The following is a 13,625-nucleotide window of genomic DNA, read 5'->3' as shown; positions in this document are numbered from 1 at the left end:
CATCGACCAAAATGTTCATATCGGTGAATCCCTAATACAGAGCTTTATTGACGGTAATTACGACATGGCGTGAACGCAGCAATAATCATCAATTCCTAACTCGTACATGTGAACTTCCCCGGAGGACTTTGAACGCACCAACTGTCAATGGTGCAAGCTCATGTTACATATGCAGTACAAAAGAATAGGTAATAATGGAAAAACTCACACAAAAATTTAAATTGCCATTATTTACTTGCGCTCTAGTTGTTCCAAATTAGTATGCTGGAAAATGTTCACGCAAAAAATCATGCATCTTTCTATACGGGTGTTTATACTAACCACGAGACCCAAAATTGTTCATTTGACTCTTTTAAAGTCATACGACATAGGTTTATACGAGGAACAGATGCAAATTTATGAGACAATTCACTGATATTCGTGGGATTTTTGGTTGAGACCCAGTACACATGAGAACCAGTAAGGTTTGCCGCCAATGACAACAAATTTTCCACGATGCCTTGGTGTGCTATTTTTTAAATCTGACAATGATCGTAGTTTTTACTGAATAACAAATTAAATTTCCATCTCTTCCTCACAAAAAGCTATAACAGAATGCACCAATCAATGATGGACATCTTTGAGCATTGCGCTCACGTGTCATGCTCTAGTTAATTTAGTTCAACTTTTTAAAAAATGCATCGAGACTTCTTTTCTTTTTTTCATTTCACTGCCCTGCGTCTCACGCATCTTTGAATCAGCCCTTCAGGTGTTTTTTTGTTGTCTTGGACAGATGTGGCCGCTATAACCTTAATGCTCAAGATAAGCTTCGATAATCCGTTAAAAAATACCGCTTTTTTCTCTCATTTTTGCTGCCCTGCGACTCGCGACACGTTCTGTGTGAATCAGCTCTTGTGGTGTTTTCTGTCCTTTTTGTACAGAAGTGGTCACTATAAATGTAAAAGTGCTATACCAAATCTTTAAGACATATTCTGTTATACGCTCCACAAAAGACTGCAACATGGGTTTGTAAGCAGCATAACTGTAAGTAAATATCCTTTTTGGATGAACTATCCCTTTAAAACCACCTTGAAGAGGACATCTAAAGAAGACAGTGCCGTATTTAAATGATGAGGCTTGTTATTTGCATGCACGAAACACCACAGAGGTAATTAAGCTGGGCGCAGGCTGATTTTTTTCATTAGACAAATGGTTTTGAAGCTCCTGAAGCAACAGCAACTGATTTAAATGGAAAATACGGTATCTGCCGGGTCCTTGTCAACCCAATGGCAAAGATGACAAGTTACAGGTCTGACTTCCCCAACTAGCCCCCTATATTTAAGCCCTAATAACAGGTGGGACACTGCCAATTTGCCACACTAAACGGCCCCTTTCATGGAGAAGATGCAAGTGCTCACCCAGAACTTGACAGGTTGTAGGTCCACATCAGCCAGCCCGGTCAGCTCGGCGTACTCGTCTATCCTCGGTTTCGGCTGTCCCTCTCAGCTTCGGCGTGTGGGCTCTGCACAGCTGCTCGGGTTGAGTCGCACAATTAAGCTTGCAGATGCTCCTGACTGCAGCATCAGATTCCAAGATCCCAACCGGATCGTCCCTCTTCTCTCCACTGGATCGTTCTTTTGTCTTCTACTGTTGCCAGCCGGTAGTCATGAGGTTCTCCGTACACATTGCTCCAGTGACAGGAGGGATGATGTGTGGCTTTCTGCACAAGTGTGTGAAGGGAAAAGAGAGAGTGTGTGTGAGTGTATCAGGCAGGATGAGTCGTACTCTGTGAAACGGTGATATGTGAGAGAGCCTGCCTCTTTCTACTCTCCACTACGGCTGTGTGGCTTCAAAACTCACACTGCCAGCAAACTGATCGCTAAGGGAGCGTCTCGAAAGTGCAGACTAACTGAAAACAATCAAGAGCAATTCAATAGAAACAGATCCACTTGGCGTCCCTCTGTGTGATACCTAAAGGACTCAGTGGGCTCTTGCAAAAAGTTCACGGTGAATTGACTCTTCTGCACTGGCTTGTGTTTTTAATCATTTCATACTCACCCTTGACTTCACAACTCAGTCCCTCACCGAAAGCTCCCCGTGTCCACGAGGGCTTGAATACTCAAAGCAAAGACCAGCAGCTGGAATCGTATCATTTTAGCAGACATGTGACCCTCTTAATGCGCAATCCTTTTATCTTTTGTCCTGTTTTTTTTTTTTTCATCCGTTTACCTCCGAAGACCTCTCAGAGCAGGAGGTTAGGGAATGCTGAGAGAGAAACGAACAAAAAAAATAGTGAGAGGGATAGTATTTTTTCATTGTTAATGAGTAGTTTATGGAAGACTATATATAACATATACATTTTATTAAAAATGAATCATGCTTTGGTAACAAGTTTTTTTCTTCAAATTGTAAAAATCATGAAATACAACAATATAATTTTGAGATGAAAGTCAAAATTGAGAATTTATACGTCATAACGTAAAAAGCAATTATTATGCCAGTCATTACTAAAATAAAAAATAATTATGTCATAAATTACTTCTTGATCTGTCATAATTGATGACAAGTCAAAATCGAGACAGTTATAATGATGAATTATGACGTATTTTACTTATAGTTATTTAGTTATGACTGTCGTAATTATTACTTTTTTGTCAATTTCGACATGTCATAATTATTCGATAAGAAGCCATCCTTAAGAGGTTATCAATTATGAGATACGTAGAAATTGAGATACTACATAAAATTATGAGATAAGCAAATCTCTTTTTTGTACCATATTTGTGACTTAATCAAATTATGATGTACATTGATGTACATTTTGTACATATGATGTACAAAAACATTTTATATGTTTATCTCAATTTTGACTCATAATTATGACTTTTATCTCTTAAAGACAACTTTTAAATCTCACAATTTTGGCTTTTTTATGTCATTATAAGGATTTACCCAGGCATTTCTTTATATGGTGGAAATGGGCGCTCACAGTAGCTACACAGCTAAAGATATTTTCGCCACTGGGTTAAAACTCACACCACCGCAGCTGCTCAAAATATTTTTATTGGTGAAGGAGTTCATCCCTGTTCTCTTCCTAGCTGTCCTAAATAGAATAAGAGAATAGAATAGAATAAGAGAATAAGAGGAGTAGGGTTTTTTTTAAGACAGATATGTGCGTCCATGCATGCTTCTGCCATATCTTTAAAATGTAAAAACTAACAACTTTTAAATGTAAATAATCCAACTTAAAATACATTTTTGGATAGCTTATTTTAAAGTTGTACACAACTATTTAAACGTTTTTGGGATGCACGATATATCGGCCACCATATCGGCATCGGTCGATATAAGTTCTTTTTTAATGCTATCGTTATCGGCCTGATGAGAAAATTTGACAGATAAATAATGGATTATTTCCTTGAGATGCGAATCCAGACGAGACTGTTCGCCATGATGGCTTTGAATTCCTTGAAATATGATTGAAATCCCTTCGTAAAGGAAAATCTGCTTAAGTGCAACATTCATGAGAGTTGTTTTTGTAATCAGGCTCTCAAAAATTATATAGATTTAGATTTATCTGTCAATATATCGTTTTTTGGCTTTTAAATCCGAAGAATTTGGATCAGATTCCAGTTCTTTGTTTTTTTTAATAAATATAATTGGCAAGGATGCTTTAAACTAATTAAGTGTTATAATGTTACAAAATATTTATATTTCAACTATATGCTGTTTTTATTGTATTTTTTAACAAAGAAATGCAGACCTGGTTAGCATAAGTGACTTCTTTCAAAAACACCTTACTGACCCTCGACTACATAACTAAATCATAATCCGAGTCTATCCAGAATGCTGCATTGAGACACCTTGGAATGTTGAATCCAAAGAATTTGGCACCTTCTCTAAAAACCACCAAGATAACAATACACACATTGCCATTCTGTCTCTGCTCCTAATGGCCTCAGCCAGCCTTAGATGTGGGTGTTTGAAACGCACTTCAACGCCCTCACACAACTCTGCTTGAGCTTTAAACCTTTAAGATGGCTTTGTTTGAGTGGCAGCTGTGAAAAATGGTTAGAGAACAGTGAAGAGACAGGGGAATTCTGGGGCAGCAGAAGAAAAACATCCTTTGTCTTCTTTTTCAAGGAAAAAAAAAAAGACTCACTGACCTTTCCGAGATCTGGAAGTGCCTGAGTGCGTCACACTTTTATTTGAAGCAACAAACCCTGGTGGAAGCGGCAAAAGGCCACCTGATGGTGTTTGAGCTTCGTCCGGTGAGACCATCTGCATTACTGAGAACAGTCAGAACAGCCCGCAAGCAATATAAACTTATGATAGGGACACTGGATATGGCGAAAGCAAGTCTTCCCATGGCACTTGAAGGAGGTCACCTTGACGCGTGTGTGTTTTCCCTCTGGGTGCTAAACCCTGTTAAAAAGCTTTCAAGGTGGCCACAGAACATTGCGAAGCAGAGTAACATTAGCACGTTTTCCGGCCTGTCAGAATGCTAATCGTGTGAAATGCTAGGTGGCCTGTTGCATATGGTGGCCATTGTGTTGGGTAATCTGAGTCACTAGGGAGCTAATTGTGTGTTAATTAACCTTAATTATAAAGAGATAATGTAGTTCCAGTCAGAAGTTATCCAGTAAGTGTCTGTTTAATAAAATAAAATAAAACAGATACCTTTAGCTACAAAAAAAAATTAGGTAAAGAATTAGCTTGTTAGCATGTAGCTTGTTACTGTATGAGGCTATAAGCTACCATTTTGCAGGCTACCGAAAAATGTTGTTAAGTTGGTAAATCACTGACTATTTCTAGTAAGCTACTTCCTAAAACTGATTCAACTAGTTGGAGGCTAACTAGCCAGTTTGCTAGTACCACAGGAAGTTATGAAAAACATTATTTTGTTACTAGAAGAGCTATGTGAACTGGCATGCCATTTAAAAAATTTGTAGCAAAACTACTTGGCAAAGCAGTTTTCAGTAAAGTTGGATGGATAACTAACCTGTTTGCTACTACCACAAGGAATTGAGAAACAATAAATATTGCAATTACTAAATTAGGCCTCTATTGTGCTTAATTAAATTTACAGTAGAACTGCAAATAAATATTTAGGACTCGGCTTGCTAGCAAGTTGTTTGTTACTGGAGCTACACTGTCTCGTAAATAACTGTCTTTTTTCACTGAAAAATGTAGAAAAGTCACTAGTTGGAGGCTAACTAGCCAGTTCCTGTGGTACTACTGCTAAAGGAAGTTGTCTAGCATTTCATGTTTTAGCATGACATATTTAGGCAGAGATGCGTTACACAATAATACAAAGTGACATGCTGCCATGAAATCACCATGAAGCAGAGAGGCAGAAGTGACTCAAAATTTTCGATGTCACTCAGACATTTTAATGCCTCAAGTTGACCACGCTGAACTTAGGGCATTCTTCTCTTTTAGCAGTAAATTACTTTGCCAGAGTAGGACCTAATTTGCAACCTTGTTGTGTGTGAGTGTGAGTGTGTGAGTGTGTGTGTGTGTGTGTGTGTGTGTGTGTGTGTGTGTGTGTGTGTGTGTGTGATTGAAGTCATGCAGAGCATAGCTGAAGTCTCACCGGGTCCAAATGGGTCCCTACAGAGAGGAGGGGGGGCAGAGTCAGAAAGCCAGAGGGCATCCTAATGAGAGAGAGCAACTAATGCCATTTCCAGAATTCAATTCAGAAAAATGTGATGTGATATACACACACACACACACACACACACACACACACACACACACACACACACACACACACACACACACACACACACACACACACACACACACACACACACACACACACACACACACGCCAACCAAACAATGAAATATGCATTCAATATCATTTTTTTGTCATTTCAAACACTGGTTATTAATATAAAGTTGTGTGTATGATTACATTTATGATTAAATCATAGAAATCCCTGTTTTCTACTACAACATTTTTTTAGAATTTAAAAACCACTCAATTTAATTCTGACTGACACCCAGACTGATAAGCATTCATTGTTTTTGCCCAAAAATATTTGCATTTACCTCATTTAATATTCACAGAGGGCTCTTGCATGAGGGGTTCAATGATGTCCACAAAGCCACGTGTATGTCTATCATATCCAATATGCAAGGCTGCGGCGTTCTTGTTTACCATAAACAAAGCACACATCATCCTCCCTTCTGAAAGCACAAGGATTGGAAACCATCCATTTATGCAACTACACATATTTATATTTAAATATTCCCTTGAATATTTGTATTGGAGGAATTATAGATGCTGATTTATCATTCTAAAGGAGGTCAAGGACCAGGAGACTTGAGCTCATGAATTTCATGAGTGGGGAAATGAAGCCATGGTCATCCTTTTTTTTTTTAATCCAATAAGCTACAAGTCATTGCAATTCTGGACTCAGCTGCTTTCTCATACAGCAGGAGAGATTGAGATGGTCTTTAATGGCGGGTTCATGCAAGAGCATGTCCTCATGTGGTAACATAACTCGAAAAAAGACATCATACACAAGCCTGACACACTTTACTAATGCTGTGAAGTGGAAATAAGCTGACGGTGCAGATAAAAGCAGTGTTGGGAATCAGTCACGCACACCTGCGCTGATACCGCTGATGCAGCCAAACAACAGAAGACGAGAGAGCGCTCGGAGAGCAACGGTAGCAAAATGTGTATGCGATGATCTGTTTAAAATGAATGAAGCACAGTACAGCGACGCTACCTTGGAGGTTAATGCAGGGGGTGAGTCGCTACTTTCAAACAATGAATGCTATTTTCAGCTGGCACACAGAACTCCAGCCGCAGAGTTAACGAATATAAATAGTTTTTGACATCTACATATGTTCTCATAATTGTATCCCAGTTTGACGCACAGAGACAACTATTAAGTCAGTCATCTGTAGGTTAGTTCCCTCAAAAAGTGTTAAAAAAAAGTACCATACTGACCTCCTCGAAGCCACAGTATTGGCTCAACCAATGGCGTGAATTTGGGGGCATGATTGTCCATTAATCCGAACAATGGCTGATGAGTATGGGGATACCTGCATAGAAATAGTAGGAATTTTTTTTATTTGGTGAAGCTAGCAGAATTCACCTGATCATTAAGTTTGGAAAAACACACAAAAAAAATCTGTCCATATTTCAAAGAAAACTAAGGAAATAAACACATACCGGTATTAACATTCATTGTAGCCTTAATAGGTTGTCTTCATCTGAAAAGAACCTGGCTGACGTTGCCCTATGATTATTTGGTACCACAGCTAACATTCAGCATGATGATGGGACTCGACGTTCTTTGGTTTCTTTTAACAGCACATCATTAAAGCCTTACACATCCTGGGGTTTCCAGAGCACACGACATGCCATCTCTCGGCAGTCAAGATGAATTAATATCCTCTTGTTCACGCTCAAAAAACCCCAAGCCGATCCACTGCAGAGACAGGACTTCTGGTTAATTCAGAGACTCACTTTGATGCCTTTTTGCAACACATTTTATTCATATGGATGAATACATTAACCTAAATAAATGGTGGATTGACCTAGAACAGCTAGCCATTATATATAAGATCCTTGACTGATCAAATAGATAGCGTGATATCATGAAATATTTTAAATCAAAACAGCTATTTTTAATTTGCACTATGCGACGGTAAGTTTTTATGCTAAGCCGTTAGCTTGTTTACGGAAGGTCAACTGAAAACACAAATATTTGAGCATTAGCAGCTTCAGTAATACAACAGATATTTTTTTAATGATGGTGTTTCAGTTTGTTGAGCTTTTGCAGTTAAGCACAGTTCCTGAGTCATTCCCTTTTAAAAGCACAGTCGCTGTGTTAAATGAGTGGGCAAGCAATCTTGTTTGAGCTAATCAAAAGAGCTATTAACCAATTAGCACTATGCTAGGTTTGTATAGTAAGCCATTAGCTTAGCTGGAGGGGGGATTACACATTAGCAGCTTCGGTAACACAACTGATAATTATTTGATTAGCATGCTGCACTTTAAACATTAGCACAATGAAACCCTCTCATGAAAATGAATCAGTTACTACAACTTGTTACCAAAACACTTTCGAACATGTCTCAAGAAACCTGCTACGCCAAGTCTAGCTGGTTTTGAATGCACGAATGCATAAATTGAAATGCCTCCCTAACAATATGTTTGATGTAGGACGGAGTGAACCCACACTTTTTTCCTTCCTTAAGTAGTAGATTTAAAAAATAAGCAGTTTTGCACATTCCTACTCCCAACACACTGAATGAATGGTGAATCTTAGGACTGCATACTAGCTGCAAGAGAAATGCGAGCAGTCACTGTGCATTGTGTGTGTGTGTTGGGGGGGGGACTCCCTGCTGTCGGCTGCGTCTCTCTTTGTTTGTATCTTTGGGTTGGCCTGTGTTCGCCTCTGGGAATGTAATGAGCAATTCAGAACACAGCCAAGCATTCTGCCCCGTGATACATGCCAGAGTAACGCTGGGAGAGTAGCCAGAAAAAATGAAGCCATTTCTATTACAGCATCCAGACTACGGCAACAAGATGCCATCGGCCAAAAGCGCCATGTGTTTCCGCAAGGGGCCGTCTGTCTGCTTCACGACTGGCTCATATTCTGTAATCAAGCTTTCGAGATGCTCTCGGTCCAACGTGACAACACAAAATCCAGCTGTCTCATAAAAGAGTCCCTTGGGTGTGAGGAAATTGCAGTCTGCATTGCACAGTGTGCACCTTAACTGTGCTTCTTTTGTGCTGTTGTCTTCAGAGAGCATCTAACAAGGAAACTAATCTCTTAATCATGTTCCCAGTGGCACCGTGAGTGGTGTCGCATCGGTTCAAACGAAGACACACTGTAATATTTACATAGGAGCTTGATGCTATCAGGGCAGGGAGGAATTGCCTGGCAAAAGTAAACATTATGAAAGAAGCCCAATTTCTTACCGTTTTCCCCCCTCAGTATCACAACGGAATGAGTCAGCGCTGATGTCAATGGTTTTGTTGAACCTTTTAAAATTTGTGTTGCAAGCAAAAGCACTTTCGGACGAGGACTAGGGATTGTAAACGGGGTCAAACCGTGCCACTGCATTTACACAGAACTTGATTACGCAGTCGGAGTGAACAGCAAAAGCCTGGGTAGACGGGAGTCTATGCCTGTTGTGGTCATGGACCCCAATTTCTAGGCTGTCAGAAATAAATAAATGCCGCTCAGGTGAAAAGCAAGTCGGATGTGGTACGCTGAACAGCAATACTGGGAAATGAGATGAAAACCAGTGGTACAAAAGAAAACCCTAACTTACTTTGCAAGTGCACTTCTTAACAAGAGGACCATCTCGGCTGCCTAATAAACTGCAAGAAAAAGCAGCAAAGCATGTTTAAAAAGTACACAAACAACACCCGGGTGGGCCAACCGCATCTGATATTCAAGTGCGCAACCAGCAGACACTCTGCAATCCCATACAAATAAAGCCACAGGAGCTAAGGAGATGACAGATTCTGAAAAGAGGGAGGAAAACTGTGAAACACTGCTGTGCAAGACCCAATACTCCTTCCTCAAGGCAAGATCAAAACCGTTGCAATATCTTGTTCTAGCTAATCAAAAGTGTTTATTTGCATCCCTAATTATATATTATACAACACGTAGGCTACTCTGCCATGTTGTGTATGAATTTTAGAAGGGTAGAGTCTCAAATTAAACACTTCAAGTGTTCATTTTAGACTGGTACATTTTAGACTAAAGCCCTATTCGCACTGGATTAGTATTATCTATCTGGGGACCTCGTGTGATTTAGAAATTACCCCCCCCACATCTGAATTTCGTGTGGCGCATTCCCACGGGATAACCGAAGCCTGTGATTTTACTCGAAATTACTGACTTAATTCCCGGATATGATGTCAATATAGGCTATTGCTTGGAAAAGTCTTGTTATTATAGGTCTAACTGCATGATATATCATAAACAGAAGAATGTTCCTAACCGCATACTGCTATACATGTCATTCATCTCCATCTAAGCATTCTTTTATCATTATTTTAATCATTTTTTTGATGGTTTTCAGCTTTCTCTTCCTGCAAATTGTATAGTTGTATGGTGTATAGCGATATGACCCAGCACCCAAAATACTATCAAAACAGTCCAACTCCATTCTTCGCGAAAGATGGATAAAAAAGTGCACAGGAAACAAAAACCTTGAAAAATAATTATATACGACCCCGCCAAATCACAGAGATGCCGATTCGCACGGAACTAATATTATCACGGGACCTCTGTGTTCGTCGAAAAATTGTAGGTCATTTGCGGGGGAATTTTTACTTCACAAATTACAGACATGGCCGATTCGCACGGAATTAAGATCACAGACAACCTCCGCAATTATTACAAATAACTAGAGGTCATAAGGTAATACTAATCCAGTGCGAATAGGGCTTAAGTGTGCCCCAATTTACATACTTGTGTTTTATTCTATGGCACTTTGAAGTAAAAAAAAATATTGTGAGTAATGTGTTCACAGTGAACATTCCAAAAATGCACTTTAAATACCCAGATCATGCACTTAATTAACCATAAAAACGAAGTGTGAAATGTTTATATGGAAGCGGAGAGGGAGGGGCTAACAGACTCCGACAAATCTGGATAAAATAACCTTTTATAGTTCAAACACTAGACAGTTGAGTGCATAGTGCATCATATATAGTGTGTCATTAGACACCACTGTTATTATTGCTAGCTAGCAGGCTAAGCTAACAAGGTATCAAAAATGTGCATCCATCAAATTCAGCACATACTATGAAAGGACTAGAGAGTTATTGGATCTTAAAAACAAATCCATCAACAAAAAAAATGGCAGTGTGAAATTCACCATTCTTGAGTCAATAAGCAACACATTTATTTGGCTGTTGGAGCCCAGCAGGAATGTAATGAGATGGGAGGTTTTTGAAAAAGGGCCTAAGCAATTTCCTTCGCCTCCGTCCCTCATGATCCAGCAACATCAACAGGCCATCTCCCAATGTTTACTTACTGAATGATAGGATGATACACAATTGCAGTGAGCGCTGAAAGCAATCAGAGGGAACAATTGCCGTGGAGGAGTGTAATATCAGCTTATATAAAGAATGATACACCACAGCCTGTCCAAGAATAGCAATGGATTTATTGTTCTCCATATACTCATATCAGCACAGGCTTGAGGCACTAGCCTCCTGAAAGCTCAGACACAAAAAACGAGCCGTTTTAATACCATATACCCAGGAAAATGAAACATTTTAAATCTAATATAAGTATACGGTATATAAATGCATTGTATTGGATTGGATTATTTAAGTTGCACACGCTGGAGATTCATTCATGCTCATTGTGCAAAAGGGCTGTATAAAAGCTTTTAAAAAACGAGCACATCTGAGTCACTCAGAGTCAAAACGTTCTGATTTCATTACCATAAACAAGACAGTGGAGCCGTACACATTTCTCGTTGAAAGCTATTCTGCATCTGCCATACAGCTGTTCATTTTTATGTAGATGGAAAGGGCAGCGGTGAGTCTAATGTGGCTATTTACGTGGACTGAAGAGAGGCCACACAATAGCCTCCTACGCTGTATGCAGATTCAGACAGAGAAGAGCCTGCCGTGGGTGGCTTAATGGCATGAGCATGTTCTGAACGATTGAAATGCATTAGGCATGTATGATTCTATAACAGGTTTTCTAAAAGAGTTTTGTTCAGACTGACACTACATCTCTTGCTGACCAACGTTCAAGTAAACACTATATATAACATAATAAAGTTACAAAAATAAGCACGGCTATTTTGTAAAGCCTCCAGCCTACAATTATTTTATTTTATTTTTTACCTCAGGCTCATGTACTGCTTCCGCCATCCTGTTGGGAGGATCCAGCCCACGGCACTTACATAAGGCGGTCGCTGGAGTCTGGACACGGTATGATTCATGGACACAATGTGACTGGCGGAACCACACAGAGACAAAGGGTTATTATGTTTATTTTAAGGAACAGTTCATCCAAAAATGAGAATGTTATTATTTACTCACTCTCACGTTGTTCCAAACTGACTTTCTTGTATCCATGAAATACAAAAGGAGAATTTTTGCAGAATGTCAAGGCTGCTCTTTTCCAGTCTTTTAAGCTTCAAAAAGGATGCAAAAGGAAACTTCTAGGTGAGCTGGACAGTTCAACGTCATTTTTATCACCCTCATGTTGTTCCAAACCTTCATTACTTTATTCTGCGGAACACAAAAGAAGACATTTTGAAGAACGTTTCAGCTGTTTTTGTCCATTCAATGATAGTCAATTGACTTTGTTTGCATGGAACAAATAAAATAGTCAAAATATCTTCTTTTGTATTCTCCAGAATATTAATTTTAATGCAGGTTTGAGTACAATTACAGAACTTATTTTTTAGGTAAATTATCCCTTTAACTTTTTCCCCACATCGGTTTAAAAAAAAAGCGCAAACATTTTTGATAATTTTCACAAAACTTTCAATGGCCCCCAATATATTTCGTTATATGAATATCGAAACATACAATATATTAAAAGAAAGAACAGAGCTTCTGCTTTTAAACAGACAAACTAAACTAAGTTTACTAACTAAGTTTATTATCAACTTGAATATGGGTAGGTTTAATTTAAAAAAAGCAACATCACGTTGAGAACAGAAAATCATGTTTTTGTCAAAGCCTACATCCGGAAAACATGGAAATTAAATCCATCAACACCCCCAAAGCTTCACAGTCCTATACCTCGTCCTGGGTCGACATTACATTTGGTAACGTTAGGCAGTTCTGATTAATATGCTGTTTAATGTTGATGATCGCGTTATTTTACATGTGGTTAATGCTTCTATCACTTGTTTCTACTTCTTCTTTTCCTCTGTTTTGATCCAGAGACTCACTACTCTTTCAGAAGATGCATAATAGCGCCCCCTACCGTATAACAGTGAAAATTTTATTTGATTTACTTACTATATTAATCCCCCAGGGGGAAATTTATCAAATTTAGAAAACATGGATTGCCAGAAAATTCTGTCAATGGCTGGGAAAGAGATGGCTATCAAGCATTCCATGTTAATAATGCTTTTTATTTAAACAAAATAGCTAGAATTTCTCATCTAAATGCAAATCAGATTATTTGAGACTTATTAAAAACGTTGACCCTGTTATACGTGCTTACCCATGGGTTAACAGTCCAGAGTGGTTTCAGATGTAACTGTAATGTAATTAGGTTCCAAAACAAATTCCAACTTTTGCATCCACAAGGGATACAGACACTCCTAATTAAGAAATACGCAGAAATTCACAGCGATTCTGTCAAGAAGGGTTGGCCTCCTGCAAGTCATTTAGGGAGCCAACAGTGCCTTTATTAATTTGTCAAAACACTGTCAGCATGAAAGGAATTGGGTAGAGAACGCTACGGTCCCATGACGGGAACAGTGAGAACATTTTTCAGTTGAACACTATATCAGGGGTTCTGGTAGTAAAAAAAAATTAAGGGTATATTTGGGAATTCCTACTCTAGATTGAAATGGTTGATTGTATTTTTTCTTTGACAGGTACATTACGAGAGGGATGCCAAATTACTTCTTCAAATTGAACTTTTCAACTTGATTATGAATCTGCCTTTGCATGT

The 13,625-nt window shown here is 38.9% G+C and overlaps 1 protein-coding gene and 2 long non-coding RNA genes across 6 annotated transcripts in view; all 3 read right to left on the bottom strand.

Moving 5' to 3' along the window:
• lingo3a (leucine rich repeat and Ig domain containing 3a) overlaps positions 1-3,057 on the bottom strand; it is a 28,271-nt gene extending 25,214 nt beyond the window's left edge. For 3 of the 4 annotated variants that reach the window (XM_079592433.1, XM_079592434.1, XM_079592431.1), the window contains exons 1-2: positions 2,038-3,051; positions 1,398-1,699 (exon numbers count right to left, since the gene is read on the bottom strand). The gene's annotated coding sequence lies outside the window, so the exon portion shown is untranslated. Of the gene's footprint in view, positions 1-1,397; positions 1,700-2,037 lie in introns of all 4 variants that reach the window. The other variant, XM_079592432.1, reaches the window with a different exon arrangement.
• Positions 3,058-3,501: 444 nt separating this feature from the next.
• LOC306987847 lies at positions 3,502-6,174 on the bottom strand. Its single transcript, XR_013795266.1, has 3 exons — positions 6,037-6,174; positions 5,576-5,592; positions 3,502-4,268 (listed from the first exon to the last, which is right to left on the bottom strand). It is a non-coding gene; the product is annotated as an uncharacterized lncRNA (long non-coding RNA).
• A 772-nt stretch (positions 6,175-6,946) lies between these two features.
• LOC306988635 lies at positions 6,947-12,231 on the bottom strand. Its single transcript, XR_013795471.1, has 4 exons — positions 12,029-12,231; positions 11,831-11,941; positions 7,172-7,430; positions 6,947-7,041 (listed from the first exon to the last, which is right to left on the bottom strand). It is a non-coding gene; the product is annotated as an uncharacterized lncRNA (long non-coding RNA).
• Between the last annotated feature and the right edge of the window lie 1,394 nt (positions 12,232-13,625).

Source organism: Phoxinus phoxinus (genome assembly GCF_949152265.1).
Source record: "Phoxinus phoxinus genome assembly, chromosome: 20".
In the NCBI taxonomy this organism is placed as follows: Eukaryota; Metazoa; Chordata; class Actinopteri; order Cypriniformes; family Leuciscidae; genus Phoxinus; species Phoxinus phoxinus.
This window is presented reverse-complemented; position numbering and strand designations above follow the sequence as displayed.